The following is a 17,666-nucleotide window of genomic DNA, read 5'->3' as shown; positions in this document are numbered from 1 at the left end:
GCAAATCAAAGGGTCGCCTTCATAGGCAGAAGTTCACAACTCATTCAAGATTCAGGTCAAGTCACCTATAGTTATCTTGGTGAAATGTAGTCTCAACTAGTAACGGTGTTAATAAGAGAGACTATTCATTTCATGGTCCGATCTTATACAAACTCTTTATATAGAATACCCCCGCTCTAATGTCTCGACATGAATGATTAGGATCAAATCATTTGTAACAACTACAAAGCAGGTCGTATTCGTAGTGTCACCAAGATAAAATATCCAGCCTTATCCATTTACTACAGACCATTTAGGTTATCACTTAAACATGATCCACTTATATGTCTCCACATACATGTTTAGGTTACGAAAGATAACCTTGGATGTTAGTTTATTGGTTTTATGGGTTAATGCAACTAAATGTCAAATAAAATAAAACACTTTATTTTATTAGATAAATAAAAAGTTTGTATAATATATATAATTACAAACTACAAGACCACGAGATTTAAAGCATCAACCCCAACAATCTCCCACTTGTCCTAAAGCTAGTGGGATCTACAACATAAAAATTAAAATACTATAATAGTACACAAAACAAGAAACTAGGGCATACAATACGCAACCAGTAAATCTCCCACTTGCCCTAGATTAAATGTGGCATGTCACGTAGACCCAGACTCTCTAGGTGACCCTCGAACACCTTAACCATGAGGGGCTTTGTAAACGGATCAGCAACATTGTGCTCGAAGCTATCTGTGTGACGATCACGTCCCCTCGATGCACTATCGCTCGAATCAAGTGATACTTGCGTTCAATATGCTTTCTACGCTTGTGGCTTCTAGGCTCCCTAGGATTAGCCACAGCCCCACTATTATCACAGTAAAGAGTAATTGGCTTTGACATGTTTGGAACTACTTCCAAATCAGTCAAAAATTTTCTAAGCCAAACAGCCTCTTTGGCAGCTTCACAAGCTACAACATACTCTGCCTCCATGGTGGAGTCAGCAATACATCCTTGCTTGATGCTTCTCCAAACTACAGCTTCTACATTAAGAGTGAACAATGAACCTAAAGTAGATTTCCTAGAATCTCTATCAGTCTGAAAATCAGAGTTTGTGTATCCTGTAAGAATCAAATCCTTAGAACCAAGCATGCAGTCCCTCGTTCTTCTAAGATACTTGAGGATGGTTTTAACGGCAGTCCAATGAGCTAATCCTGGATTAGATTGATATCTACTGACTATCCCTACCGCATAACAGATGTTAGGTCTAGTACATAACATCGTATACATCAAGCTGCCAACAGCTGATGCATAGGGGATATGTCTCATTTCTTCAACCTCTTGAGGTGTCTTAGGACACTATTCCTTAGACAAAGTAACTCTATGCCCGAAAGGTAGTAAGTCTCTCTTAGAGTTTTGCATTGAATATTTAACAACTATTTTGTCAATATACGATGCTTGAGACAAAGCTAGCGTTTTGTTCTTACGATCTCTAAAGATCTGAATACCCAGAACAAACTGTGCCTCTCCCAAATTTTTCATTTGAAATTGGGTTGCTAGCCATTGTTTGATGTCAGTTAATAAACCTACATCATTCCCAATGAGTAGGATATCATCTACGTACAGAATTTAAAAAGCTACTGAGTCATTGATGATTCTTTTGTAGACACAAGGTTCATCAACGACTTGATCAAATCCATAAGATTTTATTGCGATATCAAATCTTATGTTACAAGATAGAGAAGCTTGTTTCAATCCATAAATAGAACGATTAAGCTTCCAAACCTGTTGCTCTTGACCTGGAATTATGAATCCTTCTAGTTGTTGCATATAGATGGTCTCCTCAAAATTGCCACTCAAAATGGTAGTCTTCACATCCATTTGTCAAATCTTATAGTCAAAATATGCAGCAATCGACAAAAGTATTCGAATAGACTTTAACATGGAAACAGGTGAGAAAGTCTCCTCATAGTCAACTCCCTCAACTTGGGGATAACCTTTTGCCACTAGTCTAGCTTTAAAAGTTTGTACCTTACCATCTGCATCTCTTTTTCTCTTGTAAATCCATTTACAACCTATAGTTTTTACCCCATCAGGTTGATCTACAAGATCCCAGACTGAATTGAAGTACATAGACTCCAATTCAAGATTCATAGCTTTGATCCATTCATCTTTATCCACATCCTCCATTGCCTTCTTAAAAGTCAATGGATCCTCAATGTTGCCATTAGATATGATAGTTAAGATTTCAATTAAACTCATATAACGAATAGGTAAGTTTGTAACCCTTCCACTTTGTCGAGGTTCCCTCAACGATTGAGGTTGACGTATTCTAGTAGATGAACCGACATGAACAACTCTTGTTAATGTACTAGGCTCTTCAACAACTCTTGTTGAAAGTTCAATAATTTCATTGAAAAGTTCATTTAATAATAACTAGATGTGGTTATTTCTATGATCCTAAAGATAATAATTTCATTGAAAAGTTCATTTAATTTCATCTACAACATGAACAATTTCTTTGGATTAGTGTCAAGCACGTGTGCTGGACAACCCCAGATTCTGAAATGACGTAAACTACCTTTACGACCATTCCATAATTTCAAAGGTGTTTCAGAAACACTTTTAGAATAATTCAAAATATAGATTGTAGTTTGCACTGCATAACCCCAAAACGAATTAGGTAAGTGAGTGTAACTCATCATAGACCGAACCATGTCCAACAAGGTTCGATTTCTCCTTTCTAATACACCATTCTGTTGAGCTGTACGAGGTGTTGAGAGTTGGGATACAATTCCACATTCCATCAAATAGTTTTGGAATTTCAAATCCATATACTCTCTACCTCGATCCGATCGAAATGTTTTAATAGTTTTACTTAATGCTTTTCAACTTCAGCCTTGTATTCCTTGAACTTTTCAAGGACTTCAAACTTATGTTGCATTAAATAAACATACTCATATCTTGAATAATCATTAGTAAAAAGTGATGAAATATTCAAATCCTCCTCTTGCTTTAACATTCATAGGACCACATAGATCTGAATGTACAAGTTCTAGGGGTTCTTTGGCCCTATGACTTTTTTCAGTAAAAGGTTTTTTGGTCATCTTACCTTCAAGGCATGACTCACATACAGGTAAAGAATTTTCTTCTAACTCACTTAGAAGTCCATTCTTTACTAATCTCTCAATCCTATTGAGATTTATGTGCCTCAATCTTAGGTGCCAAAGATGCGCATTTTCTTTTGGAAAAATTTTAAGTCTTTTATTTTGAGTCACTGCAGTTTTGAACATTTCAATATTAAGAAGGGCTTTAGATGTTAATGATCTTAACACATAAAGATTATTTTCTAACTTTACAGAACAAATCTCAACACCATTTTTGCAAATAAACACTTTATTTACATTAAAAGTACTTTACAGAAATCAAGTTACTTTTTAAATCAGGAACAACATATACATTTTCTAATAAAAGAAAAGATTTCTATAAACAAAGTCGAAGATCTCCCACGACAATCGCTGAGACGACATGCCCAGTTCTAACTTGCATCATCATCTCTCCAGTCTTCAACTGCCGCCAGGAACTAATTCCCTGTAATGAAGAACAAACATGATTAGTGGCACATGAATCTATTATCCAGGCTGAATCATCATTTTCCACTAAATAAGTCTCTAGCACTAGTAAATCTTATTTACCTTGTTTGGTCTTCTTCTTTTCTGCCAAGTACTTGGGACAGTTTTTCTTCCAATGTCCCTCTTGGTTGCAATGAAAACATATTTCCTTTCCAGCCTTGGCTTTCTTGCTTGTTTTAGCAGCAGCGGGGTTAACTTTATTTCCTTGGCCACCCTTCTTCTTCTTCCACTTCTTATTGCCAGATGAAGAAGGCACAGACTTAGTTCCAGAGGTCAAACCTCTATGGAACTTTCCTGTGGAAGTAGCAACATTTGCCTCTCCCTTCTGTCCCTTGATTTTCATCAGAGACTTGAAAGTCTGTAGCTCGTTGAGAAGGGTGGTAAGGGTATAAGCAATTTTATTCATAACAACATTACTTCTAAATTGTAGGAAACTCTCTGGCAGAGATTCTAAAATAAAGATAACCTGACTGGCTTCCTCGATGATAGCCCCATTCATTTCTGCGATGTTGAAATGAACCATCATATTGAGAACATGTTCTCGCACTGAGGCTCCCTCATTCATCTGGGCATTATAAATGTATTTTAGAGCATCATGCTTAATCTGATAAAAGGCCTGACCAAACATCTCCTGCAAGGAGCCCATGATCTCACAAGCAGTGAGCATTCATTCATGTTTCTTGGCCAATACTTCAGATAAGCTTGCCGAGATGTATGCTCAGGCTTTTTCATTTTCCTTGGCCCAACGTTCATATGATTCTCGAACAGTTCGAGTTGCATTAGCAGTTGGGACTTGAGGATACTCCTCAACTAGGACAATTCTAAGGTCATCGATGATTAGCACAGTGTTGATAGTATTTTTCCAAGATGCATAATTATTGCCTTAAGTTTATTAGCAGCCAACATATTCAAAGTAGCACTCGTCATTATCGAATTGCTGAAAACATACAATTTATTTATATTAGTTATACTAGCATTTTCCATATAAAAACCAATCAATTTAGCAAAATTTTAATATATCCTAAGTGATATCTATTTTGCAATAATGCTTCAGTGAGGTAGGATAAAAACCTCTCTAGGGTGATTAATTATCCCTTCACTAAATTGAGACAATCTTAACTAAATATTACACCAGAATAACTCTTATTCCTATAATAGTTAGTCACCATTGTTTAGTCAAGCAATGATTAACTTACTTAAAAATTTCTTGTAAGTGTACCCCTTCATTTTAGATTCTAAAGTTCCACCCCAATAAGTAATCCGTAGGGAAAAAACCGATTGGAGCAAAAACTAAAGAAATCCTATCCATTTCTAGAGTTTGAGTAAAATCTAATGCAAACACCTTCTGTAGGGGGACACAAGCAAAGGTGCCTCAAGACCGAGCATGAGAATTTACTAGAAACTAATGAAAGAGACCGCAGGATGTGTTGACACACATCCCTCTCCCACTTACTATAAACACTATCTCCATTCACCTTGTTATTGACTTATACAAACACCACCCGTAGGGGGACACAAGCAAAGGTGCCTCGAGGCCGAGCATAAGTCTCACGGTGTGAATGTTTAAAGAGAAATATGAAAAGAAAAATGAAGTATCATATACCTCATTTCCTCCCACTTAGTGTTTTACTTAAAAATTAATTAACTTAGAAAATACGGCTAATTATTTATCTAAGCCCATTGTTAAATTGGCCGAATATAACTCTTATATTGGATAGTTTAACAATATATGATTATTGTCATCAAACACTTTGATAAGTATAATTATGTATTGCATGCTTATAAAATGCTTAACTAATTCACCTTCTAGGTCAGTTTCCAGGTAGGGGTGTTTCGTTACCGTCAGCTTAAGTACCCCAACCTAGATAGAACATTCCTTAGACAAAGGTCCCTTAAAGACAAATATTTTATAAATTTAATATTTTATTAATATCATTTTAATCCTAGTAAAACGAGAAAAGATTAATCCTATTTCTAATCTCATTAGAAATATTATTCATTAAGGTCTAGGTGAATTAATTTTAAACTATTTAAAACTAATTGTGACCTTATGTTAGCATGCAACTCTTTATTATAGATTTTAATTCTAAATTCATAAACTTATAACACTTATAAGAAAAGAAAATAATTAAAACCTATAAACATGTAATTCTAATGTCATTTAATAAATATAACGATTATATTCACTAAGTAATGACATGCTCAATGCATTTTCATTTTCATCACACAATACAACAATTATATTAATGCAATGAAAATAAACACATCCATCAATCAAACTATATAATACAACATTTTAAAATATAGGATGATGCATGGATATATTAGTTATACATGCTATCATATAATATAACAATTATATTAAATATGATGCATGAGTATGCTTAGAAAATCATGCAACTAAAATATAACACTTATATTTTATATTTAAGAATGATGCATGATAATTATAAGGAAAATTGTATTAGGTGACACAATAAAAATCTAATTTAGTAATATTAGCACTAATCTTTTCAATTTTGTAAATATAGAAACTTTTTAATTTTGGTTGATATTTCTTATTTTATTTTTTTCATTATTCCAAAATTGCCCTTCTCTACTGTTTTCTCTTCCTCTTTCGTTTTTCTTTATTGTTCTCCTTCATTTTTCGTTTTCTTCTTCTCTTCTCTATCGTTCTTCTTCACCATTTCTCCTATTCACCTACTTCTCTTCTCCTAGTCTTCTTTTGCCTCTTTTCCACCGTTCTTCTCCACTGTCCTTCTCTTCTTTTTTCAGTTTCGTTCTTTTAGATTTCTCCCTCTTCGTCGGCTTCTTTTTTTTTTTTTTTATCATCTTCTCCTTGTCTTCTTCTCCTATTCTCCTCATTTTTTCTTCAGGGAAAAGAATTATGTATGTATTTCTTCCCCTTTTTTGAAGCTCTAATATTATTTCTGGGAATTGCTCATATATTATTTATTAAAATTTGGGCTATGATTTGTTCTTCCTCATCTTTTTTTATTTGTTCTTCCTCATCTTTTTTTATTTGTTCTTTTACTTGTTCCTAATATATTTTATCGAAAGAAACTTCATAGATCAGTTTGGTTTTATTTAGTTATGTTCGATTCTGTTTTTTTTTTTAATTTGTATTAGTTTTTTTATATCAGTGGTATGATATACTTATATTATATGTATGAGTTGACTGATATACTTACTACATGTTTTTTATTTTCTCAAAATTGTTGCAATTCATTATAGTTATGGTTAAATTGGCAGTAATTGTATTTTAGAGTGGTCAATGGGATGAGCAACATTACTACGTGGATTACAAAACAAATTGTGTTTTGGTTGATGGAGTGATATCATCATTTGATTCTTTTGTGAACTTGATTCATACTGAAATTCAGGTTGAGTCATGTATTGAACTTTCAGTTTTAATTTGTTAACTATAGGCGATAATGATGTTCAACATGTTATTAAGATTGTAAGCATACCATAACAACTGTATCGACAATACATAAAGTGTATCATGTTTAGTGCATCAGGTGTATTTAATTAATTGAGTGTATCAACAGTTTCGCAAGTGTATCAACAACATATCAAGTGTTTCAAAATAATAATATGTATTAATGAAGTTTAACAAGTGATTAAGTGTATTATATCTATCAAATGTATTAGCAAACAAACAAGTGTATCAACGATATATAAAGTGTATCATTCTTAGTGCATCAAGTGTATTTAATTGATTGAGTATACAATAGTTGAACAAGTATATCAACAATATATCAACTGTTTCAAACTAATAATATGTATCAATGAAGTTTAGCAAATGATTAAGTGTATTACATCTATCAAATGTATTAGGAAACAAACAAGTGTATCAACGATATATAAAGTGTATCATTTTTAGTGCATCAAGTGTATTTAATTGATTGAGTATATCAGTAGTTGAGCAAGTGTATCAACAACATGTCAACTGTTTCAAACAATAATATGTATCAATGAAGTTTAGCAAGTGATTAAGTGTATTACATCTATCAAATGTATTAGCAAACAAACAAGTGTATCAACGATATATCAAATGTATCATTCTTAGTGCATCAACTGTATTTAATTGATTGAGTATATCAATAGTTGAGCAAGTGTATCAACAACATATCAAGTGTTTCAAACTAATAATATGTATCAATGAAGTTTAGCAAGTGATTAAGTGTATTAAATCTATCAACAGTGTATCAGCAAACAATAACAAGTGTATCAACGATATATAACGTGTATCAACGATATATAAAGTGTATCATTCTTAATACATCAAAGTGTATTTAATTGATTGATTACATCAACAGTTGAGCAACTGTATCAACAACATATCAAGTGTATCAAACTAATAATATGTATCAATGAAGTTTAGCAAGTGATTAAGTGTATTAAATCTATCGAGTGTATCATTCTTAGTGCTTCAAGTGTATTTAATTGATTGAGTGTATCAACAACATATCAAGTGTTTTAAACTAATAATATGTATCAGTGAAGTATTGGAGAGTAAAAAAAAAAGTGTACAAGGAGTACATCAGCAAAACAAATCAGGTGTATCAACGGTATATATTGGTGTATTAACGTATATATTGGTGTATCAACCGTATATCTTGGTATTAGTAATGACTAAAGGGTAGCTTCGTAATTTCGTACTTTTAAAATGCGGGATGGGCTTCAATTTTGCTATTTTTGCAAATGTAAAAATGATGTGTTGTAGGCCTAATTTATGATACTATAATTGTCATATTTGCAAAAGTCCCTAATTATAATCCTAAGTTGGGATTTTAAACTATATGACATACATTATGCATATAATTAGTTTAATCAAACATCACATGCAATAAAAGACTAAATAGCAAAATAGACCGAATTTGACACCTCTACAAAAAAACGAAAAACTACACATTATGAAACTCAAACACACGATCTCCTACAATAATGGTGGACGACTAGCCACTACACCAGAAACCAATCCACGATGCTTTGAAGACGTGCATAAAACATATATTTGTTTCTTTTTTTCATTTTTTTTAACAAACTCTGCTGTAGCTGTACAGATTTGAATCTGTACAAAAGTGGAAAAAAAAGCCTCCGTAATGCCTCCGAAAATCGTCCATCTTCCCAGCAATACTTGCCTCGAACTACACGGACTTACAAACTCAATTACAGAATTAAAATGGCCAAAACAACAATCCCTTACATCAATCAAATTAATAAAAAAACTGTAATCTAGGGTGCCAAAATCGAAAACATCTATTTTGCAAACCCACATTCAACAATGCAGAGGAAAAAAAAAACCTTTTCTTTGAATTTTATTTCTTAAATTGAAAAAACAATTGCACGATTTGGCTCTGATACCAATTGAAGAAATAGAATTCCCAAAGCGGAAGCGTATGAACGTCGTGCAATTGAAATTCAATTTGTAAAATAAATAAATTCAAATAGAAAATAACAATAAACAAAACTTAAGCATGCTTCTTATGGAGAAAAAGGTGAAAAGAAACTAACCTTTGTAGAACTTTAAAGAACTCTTCTTCCAAGCTTTTTAAGACACCACAAAATCTTCCTTATTATTCTCTAGGTAAAGAATCACAGAGAGTTGTGAGCTTCTGTAATTTTGGTGAGGGAAAAGTTTTTGAGAGAATTCTGTTTCCTTTTGGAATACAGAGAGATCGATAAGAGAGTCTTAAAAAAAACTCTCTTTTTCTTTTAAAAACAAATATTAACCATTATTGATATGAAGGGAGAAGTTATCAAAATAACTTCCTCCCTCTTTCCCACGCAAGAGTTATTCATTCTATTTATTTAAAAAATATTAATTAAATTAAATAAAATTAATATAAATTTAATTAATATATATTATATCTCTCAATCTATAGTTCTAATATGAATCGAATCCATATTAATTTTAACCTATAGTTTATTTATGAATCTTATTCATATTATTATTATTATTTGAATCATATTCAAATATTAACTTCTCTCATAAAAACTTTACATTATAATGTATCAAATACCTTATATTAATTGTATCATATACAATTTAATTTATTCCCTTTAATCAATTTGAAAAATTCAAATTAAACCAAAATAAATTTGATTTTCATTTATCCTTATTGAGCTAACAAGGGGACCTTATGGACCTACAGATTGAAGCTCCAATGAAATGAGATTAATTAATTAAACTTTTTAATTAAACTAATCTCTATTCATTAACTATTGGTCGTTCGACTAAAGACTAATAGTTGCACTCTTCTTACTGTAGATATATTTTTGTGTCTATTAGATATAACCAATCCACAGAGCAATGACCCTTCACAAATTGCTCGTAAGTACAGCTAGGTCAAAAATTACCGTTTTACTCCTGTAATTACATCTAACCCCTTAAGTACCACTGATTCCTCTAATGAACAATAATTATAGTCCTACTATAACTAAACTCCTCTCAGGCCAAGAGAGGGTGTGGCGCCACATTGTTCAATCCCTGAAATCAGCCTTTAAGAGAGCAATTTCTCTACTTACTCTATTTATAAAGGAGTGAATTCCTTCTTGTGTAGCTGTGTTCCCAGCTCTCCAATCAAACGAATCCCCAAAATGGTAGGCATATTGAGTTGGCTACATAAGCCACTCTCACCCATGCAAAACAAAGGATCGCCTTCATAGGCAGGAGTTCACAACTCACTCAGGATTCAAATCAAGTCACCTATAGTCATCCTGGTGAAATGTAGTCTCAACTAGTAACGGTGTTAATAAGAGAGACTATTCATTTCATGGTCCGGTCTTATACAAACTCTTTTTATAGAATACCCCCACTCTAATGTCTCGACATGAATGATTAGGATCAAATCATTTGTAACAACTACAAAGTAGGTCGTATTCGTAGTGTCACCAAGATAAGGTATCCAGCCTTATCCATTTACTACATATCATTTAGGTTATCACTTAAACATGATCCACTTGTATGTCTCCACATACATGTTTAGGTTATAGAAGATAACCTTGGATGTTAGTTTATTGGCTTTGTGGGTTAATGCAATTAAATGTCAAATAAAATAAAATATTTATTTTATTAGATAAATAAAAAGTTTGTATAATATATAGAATTACAAACTACAAGACCACGAGATTTAGGGCATCAACCCTAACAATTTTGACCATTCAAGTCAAAGTTTGACTTTTTAAAGTCATAAGTCAGCATTTTGACTTTTTACCATTTTGTCTCTCTTGACTAATTTTGACTTCCCAAGCATGAATCTGTATTCATTTTTTTGAAATTCAAAGAACATTTGAATATAAAATCGATCAAAGTTTGACTTTTCAAAGTCAAAACTCAACATTGTGACTTTTTTTTTTAATTTTGATCATTTCCATTATTTTCGAGCTTCCAAATATGAATCCGTATATATATTTTTAATATTTAAATCACATTTAAACATAAAACTCGATATCAATGATAACTGATGGTTATACATATACAGTTGTCAGTTTCTCTTTTCTTACCTAATTTGATTTTTTCGAACTATTCCAACATATTGTTCTGAGTTAATTTCATATGAGCTAGTAGAGGAACCTAATGAATCTATAGATCATAAACTCCAATGATCCGAGATTAACTGGTTAAACCCTTTTAGACTGAGCTAACCAACATTCATTAACTAACGGGTCATTTCACTAATGTCCCACAGTTGCACTCCCCTCACTATAGATGTATTTGTATCAATCTAATATAACCATGAACTGTAAGTTAATCCTTCATAGGTTGTTAGTAACCTCAACTAGGTCAAAATATCTTTTTACCCCCAAGATTACATCTTACTCCTTAAGTCCCACTGATCCATTATTAAACAATTGATTTAAGGTGCAACCTAATAAACTGAATCCCTCGTAGACCAATGAGAGGGTGGAATCCTTGTTCAAGACTTGGATTTAGTCCTTAAGGGAATAACCTATCTACTAAACCTAAAGCAAGTAAAAGTGAATTCCACCTTGCATCCTATGTCCTTAGCCATCCACCCGGTCTTATCCCTGAAATAGGAGGCTTATTGAGCTAGCGTTATTAAGTTGCACTCACTTATGCAGATCTAAGGATAATTTCCTGTGAATAGAAGTTCATAGTTAGCTCAAGATGAATATTAAGCTATCTAGGTCATCAATAATCGAAATAGTCAGTTTTATACAATCAACTGTGTTATAACTTAAAAGTAACTATTTCATACTTCCAGTCTTATGTAAACTCTTTACATAGGATGCCTCCACTTTCATGTCTCTACATGAATGATTCAAAATCACATTGTTTGTACTAACTACAAAGCGGGTCGCATCCATGGTGTCCATAGAATAAGGCGTCCAACTTTATTCATATACTATTGACCGTTTGGGCTATATACTCGAACTTGATCCATCTTTATGTATCTACATAAAGTTTAAGTTTATACTAGATAGCCTCGGGACCTTAGTTTATTCGATTCAAGATTATAGTATTCAATTTTATTAATTTCTGAATAACAACTTTATTGAATATAATATAATTTAAACCTATAAACTACGAGTTTTAGGATATAAATTCCAACATCACTTGCCCTAATCTGTTCCATTGGACACACAACATTATTATTGTGTTCCTAATGGGAAATTAACATATCGCCTGTGTATATTTTATATTCACTCTTTTCTATGTTTAATATTTCAGGCAAAATGTAAAGGATCTGGAAAGCTTGTGAGCGACAGGAAGGGTCTATGACATGCCATATAGGGACCTTGTTTTGCTTCTGCATTTTTTATTTATGCGTTTTTCATTATTTTAATTTATAGACATTTTATTTAAAGTTTAATCTTATTTCTTTATTTTTGTTTTCTTAAAATTGTTAGAACTCATAGGTCATGTTTTCACATTACTTTTACCGACTTTGTCAATTTTATGTCTTTTGAACATTTATTCAACATTAATTTTATAACGATTTTAGTTTTTCCCCTTTTTAAGGAAGTGTTTCTTGATATCTACCTTTTGAGTAATGACATTACTTAGGTTAAAAGTGAAAGGATGAAAGCCCTTGCACAATGGAAGAATTACATAATCATTACCCCATTTTAATTGAAAAACTAAAAATACCGATACATTAGCAAAAAAACTAATTTCTATTATGGTTAAGCATGCCAAAAATTACACTACAGAGAAGAGGAATAATAGTTACGATCTACAAACCACTAAATTTGGAGATACCAATACTTTAAAACCTTTATATTCTCTGAGTTATTTGATTTGTGGGAACCAATTGGAAGGGGGGAATTCAAAGAGAGAATTTTCTTCTTGAGAAATTGTATCGTATGCAAAAGTCACATAATTGTTCTCTGAATGCATACCATTATTTCCCTCTTCTTCGATCTGAAAAAAAGGGAAGTTGACAGAAAAAGGGAACATGGGAAAACCACCCACGTTCCCTATTAATTTAATAAATTAATATTAATATTAAAATAATTAATTAATTAATGTAATAATTAATTAAATCATATTTAATTATTCATTTAAATCATATTTAAATGAATATCTATCGCATAACATATAGTTTTAATTTAATTAAATCAAATTTAATTAAATCAAATTAAACTAAACTTATTAATTAATTCTTCAATTAATTAATTTCTAAATTAAATATCTTCTATTTAATTTAATCCAAATTTGAATCATATTCAAATACAAATTTCTCTCATAATCTATAGTTTTAATATGAATCTAATTCACATTAAATTAATATTTGAACTTATTCAAATATTTTATTCTCTCATAAATTAATTTTAAATCATATCCAAACTTAAATTTATATAATAAAATTTAATTAAAATATAATTTTTATATTATAATGTATCACCATATATTATATTAATTCTCAAAATAATTTTGAACATTTCAAATTACAACCAATACAAATAAATCTCATTACCCTTACGAGCTAGGAAGGGGATCTAATGGACCTAAAAATCAGAAACTACAACGATATTTGATTAATTGGCTAAACTCATTGACTACATTAATCAATATTTGTTAACTGCGTGTACACTCCACTAAAGACTCACAGCTGAACTCTTCTCACTGTAGATACATTTCTATGTCCATGGATATAAACCAATACCAGTAAGTTAGTCCTTCACAAGTGTTTGTAACACCAGCTTGGTCAAATTACCGTTTTACCCTCAAGTTACTTTTAGTTCTTAAATATTAGTGCTCCTCTAGTGAACAACCTGTTTATGGTCCAACCACTAAACAGAAACCCATCTCGTGCCATAGAGAGGGTAGGCCCCTTTGTTCAAGTATTGGAGACACCATTTAAGGGAACAATTATCTACTTACCCTAAAGTCGGGAACAAGTGAATTATATCTTGTGTGATTATGTTTCAAGCTCCCCACTCGGTCTTGTCCCTAAAATGATAAGCATATTGAGTCGACAATCTAGTCACTCTCACCCGTACAAATCAAAGGACAATCCCTCGCGAACAGAAGTTCATAATACACTCAGGATTAAAAGTAAGTTACCTAGGTCATCTTAATGAAATAGAAATCCAACTAGTTAACAGAGTTACATCTAATGGTTATTATTTTGTGGTCTGGTCTTATGCAAACTCATTGCATAGGATACCCTCACTCGCATGTCGCCTACATGAACGCGTTGGATCAATGCGTTTGTATCAAATACAAAGTGAGCCGTATCCATAGTGTTACCAGGATAAGGTACCCAACCTTAACCCTAATATGTAGACCCTTTAAGCTGATCTTGAACATTGATTCATGTATGTCTCTACATACTGTTCAAGACTCATCAAACAGCTTAGGATGTTAGTTTATTGGATTTAGGTTATTAAGACAAAACTGATAATATAATCAATAACATTTATTAAAATTATAATAATAACACTTTATTAATAACGGTCAATGGATTATATTTAGTGTCTACGAGTTTTAGGACATAAAACCCAATAAAAAGTTCAGGTCGTTATAGCTTAGGATCTTGTTTAAGATCATAGAGAGATTTTCTAAGCTTACATACTTTATTCTTGACCAATAACTTTGAATCATTCTGGTTGTGCCATATAAATTTTTTATTCTATAAATTTTTTATTCTAGATCATCATTTAGAAAAGTAGTTTTTACGTTCATTTGGTGAATAAGAAGACTATATGGTAGCTAGTGCAATTAAGACTCTAATTGTAGTTATCTTGGTTACAGGGGAGTACGTGTCAAAGTAGTCAATACATTGTTTTTTAGTATACCCTACCACTACTTATCTAGCCTTGTATCTTTCAATTCAACCATTTGGTCTTTTTTTTCTTTTGAAAATCTACTTACGCTTAATTTGTTTGCTCCCTTTGGGAAGGTCCACTAAATTCCATGCCCAGTTTATGGTTAAAGAATCTAGTTCACTCTTAATAACTTCCTTCCACATACTCGAGTCTATAGTGTTTAAGGCTTCTTGGTAAGTTTTAGGATCCTTATCTATTATATACAAACATGTGAAATTACAGTTGATATCATCATGCCTTTCAACCATAAAAGTGGTTAAGAAATTCGGTCCAAATTTTTTCTCAATTCTTTGTCTTTTACTACTTCTAGGTTCTAATTCACATATTACCTCAGAAGTATTAATATTTTCAGATTTGACAAGGAACAAATAAAAATTTAATTTCTTTTTTTAATGGAAAAAAATGGTCAAGAACTCTGCATCCCTATATTCACATATGAATTTGTCATTCAAACATATAAATCTTTATGCAACCCTATTTTGAGCATAACCAATAAATACGCAGTTAAAGGTTTTAGACCCTATTGTAGATTTCTTGAATGTAGGAAATGGTACCTTAGCCAAGCATCCTTAGATCCTTAAGTAAGAAAGATTAGGTGCATATCCTTTCCAAAGTTCGTAAGGAGTTTTATCTAGTTTTCTGTGAGGTACCCTGTAGAGAATAAGAAATGCAAACGACACAACTTTCCCTACATATTATTAGATAATCCCCAACCTAATAACATTGCATTCATCATTTTCTTAAGGGTTCTATTTTTTTTGCTACGCTATGCCATTTTGTTGTGGTGAATAAAGGACAGAAAATTCATGAATAATACCATTTGATTCACAAAAATCTTTAAGAGATTTATCACTGTATTCATCACCTCTATCTGATTTTAACCTTTTTATCTTTTATCCAACTGGCTTTTAACTTTTTCTTTAAATTTCAAAAACATGCTACTAGCTTCATTTTTTGTTTTTATAAGATAAATCTTAGTAAATCTAGAAAAGTCATCAACAAAAGATACATAATAATTTTTTTTTACTAGTTTCAATGTGATTCAGATGCATTAATTAGTTTTAATTCTTTAAGCTTCCTAATTGATGTAAAATTTACATGACTTAGTCAACCATGCCACATATCAACAGATTCAACTATGTAAGTAGAACTAGAAGTACTTGGAATCATTAAAATAGAATTTAGTACAAATAAACCATTAGACAGATACCCTTAACCAACAAAGTCTTCCTTTTTTGTGATGTTAACATTGTCACCTTCCAGTACAATCTTAAGATTAACTCAATTCAACAGACTCCCAGATACCATATTTCTTCATAAGGAAGGTACATATAAAACATTACTTAAAGATAAAGTTTTTTCAGAAGTTAATTTTAAAATAATTCCTTTTCCCAAGTACTCCTGTAGTGACTAAGTTTCCCATGAACACATATTCTTCATCCGTAATGTCCTCTTAGTCATGGAGAAGTTCTCGATTAGTGTAGAAGTGTCTCAAAGCTCCAGTATAAAAAATCTAGTCAATCTTATTTCCAGTCAGGTTGACGCCCTCCACAACTACTACTATGACATCATCATCTTATTCAGCAAGATTGACTTATGGTATAGGTCTCTAGTTCGGCCTCCCTTTCCTTTGATTGCATTGATAAGATTTGTGTCTCTCTTTTCCACATACATAATATATCAGTTTCTTCTTCTCGATTTTTCCACTGTTAGCCTTTAACTATCCATTCTTTTGTGAGTTTTCTCCATTCTGCCTTTTAAAATGTTTGGATTTGTCTCTGTTAACAGCAAAAAATTCAACGAGGTTAGCATTAACAGAATTTAGATTTTTAGAAGTGAGTTTATCTTTCAATCTATTGGCTTCTTTAGTGTGCATATGGTTGATCAGCTCCTGAAGTTTCAAGTCCTTTTATGTTTCAAGTGATTTCGGTAGTTGTTCCATGAAGGAGAAAATTTCTCGAACAGTATATTTCCTTGGAGTATTTCACACATATTCATTCTTTCATATAGAATATTTGCCAACAAATTATCATATTCATGAATTTGTTCCACAATAAGTTTATCGTCTGTCATTTGAAATTGTAGCCATTTTCCAACAACATACTTTTTCCAACCTGCATCATCTCCATTGTACCAAGATTTCAACGTACTTCAGATTGCCTTATCATATTTTTGGGCCATGAAGAAATCAAACATTGGATTTGATATATGATTCAATAAATACCCGCAGACTATCTTTTTGTCCTTTGCATATTTCTCACGGTCGGCTGTAGACAATTCAAATGGTCACTGGCAGGAGGACCCTTGGATGATTCTGGATCAGAAGTAGGTGCTAGAATGGTTACTGCTGAATCAGATGGTGGATCAGTGGTCGGAACATAGTCAACTTCCTGCTGCTTGAAAAAAATCACAATTTCTAAGACTACCAACAGTAATTTGCTCCATCAACTAGTTTGAGTTTGGACAAAACGTGAAGAACCTTGTTGGAATTTTTAATGGACATTGTTTCTTAATTGCTTTCAAATTGTAGAAAACTCAAATGAGAATGTCGAACAAAATAAGTTGTTATGTCGTGACGAACCATTGCCCTGAAAGCAATTACAGCTGACCGATGTGTCAATCGTGTTATCGGTTGCTTCTCAAAGTTAACACAGCTCCTTAATTCAGACGTGCACTCATTGGAATAAGGAATATAAACAAAACAAACAATGCTCAGAATGGTAAAGAGAAAGAATAGATCAGACG

The sequence above is a fragment of the Cucumis melo genome, chromosome 3 (genome assembly GCF_025177605.1).
Source record: "Cucumis melo cultivar AY chromosome 3, USDA_Cmelo_AY_1.0, whole genome shotgun sequence".
Classification (NCBI taxonomy): domain Eukaryota; kingdom Viridiplantae; phylum Streptophyta; class Magnoliopsida; order Cucurbitales; family Cucurbitaceae; genus Cucumis; species Cucumis melo.
This window is presented reverse-complemented; position numbering follows the sequence as displayed.